Source organism: Loxodonta africana, chromosome 1, assembly GCF_030014295.1.
Source record: "Loxodonta africana isolate mLoxAfr1 chromosome 1, mLoxAfr1.hap2, whole genome shotgun sequence".
NCBI lineage: Eukaryota > Metazoa > Chordata > Mammalia > Proboscidea > Elephantidae > Loxodonta > Loxodonta africana.
This window is the reverse complement of record NC_087342.1, coordinates 75655992-75660813: the sequence shown is the minus strand read 5'-3', so window position 1 is coordinate 75660813 and position 4822 is coordinate 75655992. Positions and strand designations below refer to the sequence as shown.

Here is a 4822-nt window from a genome sequence, read left to right as displayed (position 1 = left end):
ATTGTCAGAGTGGATGTGAAGTGAGTGTAGCAAGGTTTTTTTTTTTCTCCCTCTCTCGAAAAAGATGTCAGTACTGAAGATTAAAGAAATAGAGTTGACAATCAATCCAGATTCATTGTCAGAGTGGATGTGAAGTGAGTGTAGCAAGGTTTTTTTTTTTTTCTCCCTCTCTCGAAAAAGATGTCAGTACTGAAGATTAAAGAAATAGAGTTGACAATCAATCCAGATTCATTGTCAGAGTGGATGTGAAGTGAGTGTAGCAAGGTTTTTTTTTTTTTCTCCCTCTCTCGAAAAAGAAGTAGTCTCTTCTGGCCCGTACGGGGATCGAACCCGCGACCTTGGCGTTATTAGCACCACGCTCTAACCAGCTGAGCTAACCGGCCACTTCGACGTAAGGGTTCTTTTACCTACACAAATTAAAAAAACTGTTCACTCCGCCGTCACCGTCCAAAGAATACTCTTTTACATAACCTGAACTATGACTAAATGACACTATTGTTTCAAGTTTCTCTTTATGTTTTCTATTTCCCCTTTCCGCACTCCTGCAAAAAGAAAAAAAAAAAAAAACGCATAAACTATCTCCAGCAGAAATGAACTTCATTCCTCCTTTGCAAAATAAGAAGTTCTGGAGCTTGTCGGTTTCATCCTGAGAGACACATTCGCTAGAGAGACCTCCTTCATTCTACCCCAGTAAGCCTTTGAGAAGGATCCAGAGACGCCCGGGAAGGATCTGGTCCATCAGGGCGTGAGGATTCCTCTCCAGACTGGAAGGAATATCGCCAGTGAATCTACCCAGCCTGTCCCCAAATCCTGGGAAGTGCGCCTTCTCTGTTCTTCATGAAAGGCTCAAAACCTAAAAACCCAGTGCCATCGAGTCGATTCCGACTCATAAAGGCTAAAGTTGATTAGTTTCCTATTTAGGGCAAAATGTAATAGACAGAGTACCTGTGTGAAAGCACCTAAAGAGACTTTTATCTCCTCAGCCTTGTATGGTCCATGGATCTTCAGACTGTCAGGACATTTGTAGAGGATAACATTGATTCACTATATTAATGATATATGATTAATTGCCACAAGAATAGAGAGTGATACAGCTCCAAAATCCCGTTTAGCATATGGTTTCTTCGACCACAACTGGCACAAGCTATATTCACATGCATTAGATATTTCTGTGCAGGAAGTTTTATTAGGGAATGCTCATGGGAACAACATCTGTGAGGGAAGCAGGATTAGAAGTGGAAAAGTTGACAAGCAGCAACAAAGGCCTGAGCTGATCCCATGAGGAGTTCTGGAAATGGATCCACCTTCAGAGTTGAGACAAGAGAGTCAGAACTTTATACGTATATATTCAGCAGTCAAAAATGTGGCCTGCTTTCAGAAAGGGGACATGACCTAGATAGAGGCAGTTCCTTTCAGCTGAGGACAATTCCTAAAGAACGCCTCAGCTTTGTGCCATGAGGGGCAACACTCCTGGCAGCTGGGAAAAGGAATGCCTTAGTACTGAAAGGAGGAAATCTGGGTGGCACAATCCAGCACACAACACAGAGAGCAAGGTTGGAAGCAGGTTTAGCAGGCAGCTGCTAACCAGCAGTTAGAAGGTTGTTAGGCTACTTGCAGTAATACAGGCAAGAGATGCAGGTAGTTTGGGTCAGATTGCTAGCAGTTCAGGAGTTGAGATTTTCTTATCGCTTTGAAGTAGCAACTAACAGGACATCCTGACAGGAAGAAGGGTTGTGATGCCTACATGAGAACTGTATTTTGCTGTCCTGCTTTTGATTCTACAGGATATGTGAATCATAAAACAGTATTATATTCAATTTATGATTAATATGCACATGAACTTTAATAATCAAAAATAATGGAAATGAAATTAGAAATTCTACCATTAATCCCATTCTTGAAATGTTCATAGGTAATGAAAACAGACAAATATAATCCCTAAAATTATAATCATGCTATGACTATTTTTTATATAGAATTTTGAAATATGGAAGTTATTTACTATATTAAGATAATAATTTTAGGTGAATATGGTATTAGATGAATTGATTATTGTGCCTGTAGCTTGCTTTCATATAAAATGGTGAAGATTAACATGCCTCAATATTATTTTAAATGGCCTCTTTTCCTACAAGGAAGAATAAGGAATCCTTAGTCAGGGCAGTGGTGCAAAGGAAATCCCTCTAACTATGGGTGAAGTCAATTTTGAAGACAAAATCTAAAGCAGCATCTGTTCTAACAGACTGTAGAACTCTGCTGTTCTTGATACGCTATTTTAAAAACAAAGAAAAATATTGACAAAATTAAGCTAGTATTATTTTTAAGACCAAAAATATTTATTTTAGAAAGTCAAATCAATTTCTGTATACTAAAAGTAGAAATGAATTGTTTTTCTCTAATTAGCCAGTCAGAGTGAAACATATAATCTTCTGATTCATAGCCAAGTGATGCTTTCTGACTTATAGTGACTCTTCTCACAAAAATACCGAGGCAATCAATCAACATGGAAAGGATAGTCTTTTCAACAAATAGTGCTGGGACAATTGGGTATCCACATGCAAAAAGATGAATAATAGTCTTACCTCACACTGTACACAAACAGTAACTCTGAGTGGATCATAGACCTACATGTAAGAGCTCAAGTCATAAAAGTTTTAGGTGAAAACGGCAGAAAAATCTTTGTGACTTGGCTTAGGCAGAGTTCTTAGATATATAACACCAAAAGCTCTACCCATAAAGCAAAAAAATTGAATTGATAAACTGGATTTCATCAAAATTATAATCCTTCTCACTTCAAAAGATAGCATTAGGAAAACGAAACAATAAGCCATAGGCTGGCAGAAAGTATGTGTGAATCATGTATCTTATGAAGGACTTGGATACAGAATATGTAAAGAACTTTTACAAATCAATAATAATAAGATAATCAACCAAATTTAAAACAGGCAAAAGATTTGAATAGACGTTTCTCCAAAGAAGACATACAAATGGCTAACAAGCACATGAAAAGATGTTCAACATCATAGTCATTAGGGATGGACAAGTGAAACCACAATGAGATACCACTTCACACCTACTATCATGTCTGTAGCAGAAAATACAGACAATAACCTGTGCTGTTGAGGATGTGAAGAAATTGGTACTCTCCTACAGTGCTGGTGGGAATGTAAAATGACACAACCACTTCAGAAAACAGTTTGACTGTTTTTTAAAAGATTAATTATAATTTTAACATACTGTTACAGATTGAATTGTATCCTCAAAAAATATGTTGTAAATCCTAACCCTTATACCTGTGGTGGAAACCCTGGTGGTGTAGTGGTTAAGTGCTATGGCTGCTAACCAAAGGTTCGGCAGTTCAAATCTGCCAGGTGCTCCTTGGAAACTCTACGGGGCAGTTCTACTCTGTCCTATAGGGTCACTATGAGTTGGAATCCACTCGAAGGCACTGGGTTTTTTTTTTTTCTTTTTAATACTTGTGGATGAAATCCCATTTGGGATTAGGGTTTGTTTGTTTTGTCACTGAGGCCGTATCAGTGTAGGGTGTGTCCTAAACCTACTAGCTTCTGAGATACAAAGAGCAGATTAGACATAGAAACAAAGGAATACACACTGGAAGGAAGGCAGATGCTATCTGAAGACAACAGAGGCAGGTGAATCTACAAACAACCCAGGAACCTGTGAGCTGCTAAAAGCTGAACTTGGCTCCACTAGGGATCAAACCCAGGATCTTCTCCATGTAAAGCAGATGTGCTAGCCACTACATCATGGAACAACAAATAGACTACATGGGCTGCCAGAAGAACTAACAAAGCTGTTTTGGAAGAAGTACAGCCAGAATGCTCATTAGAAGTGAGGATGCCGAGATTTGTCTCACATACTTTGGACATTTCATCAGGAGGGACCAGTCCGTGGGGAAGGACATTATGCTTGGTAGAGTAGAGAGTCAGCAAAAAAGTGGAAGACTTTCAACAAGACAGATTGACACAGTGGCTGCTACAATGGTTTCAAGCATAACAATTGTGAGGATGGCGCAGGATCGAGCAGTGTTTCGTTCTGCTGTAGGGTCACTATGAATCGGAACCAACTCCACGGCACCTAAAACAACAACAAAAAGCTGAACTAGACAAGGAAGGACCGCCCCCTAGAGACACACATTGAATCTGGCCTTCTGGCCTCCTGAACTGTGAGAAAAAAATTCTGTTCTTTAAGCTACCCACTTTTAGTATTTCAGTCACAGCAGCTCTAGGAAACTAAAACATAATTACTTCATTATGTAATTACGTCATTATGTCAGGAACCACATCTATTTTGTCACCTTTGTATGGGCAGTGACTGGCATACATCAATACCTGCTGCCATCTATTCGATTCATAGTGACCCTATAAGACAGAGTAGTACTCTGTTCCATAGGGTTTCCATGGAGTAGCTGGTGAATTTGAACTCTGATCTTTTAGTTAGCAGCCGAGCCAAAGGGTTCTATAATCTCTATGCCAAAGGGCTCCTAGTACATCAATATCTCTAACTGTTGGAGGAAGGCCTTCAGCTGTCTTGGGTAGGTGAGGCTGACACAGAATTTTAGTGTGGTGTGAGGCCCACGAAGCTGTGGATAGTCTAAAGATTAAATCTTTCCCTCAGAAGCAATTCTTTGTGGGGCCAAGGATGATCCCATCTTCTCTCAGAATCAGTTCGTCATTGATTTGAAAGCCCATTTAACTGAACTTGTCTTTGGTCTGGGATAGAGTCATTACCCCAAAACTATGAAGGACAAGCAGTTAAGATGTTGGATTTAAAAACCAGCAGCATATAGGTGGAATTATGT

The 4822-nt window shown here is 39.4% G+C and overlaps 1 non-coding gene across 1 annotated transcript; it reads right to left on the bottom strand.

The window, feature by feature from the left end:
- Positions 1 to 309: 309 nt before the first annotated feature.
- Positions 310 to 383, bottom strand: TRNAI-AAU (transfer RNA isoleucine (anticodon AAU)). The gene has a single exon. It is a non-coding gene; the product is annotated as a tRNA-Ile (tRNA).
- Positions 384 to 4822: the final 4439 nt, after the last annotated feature.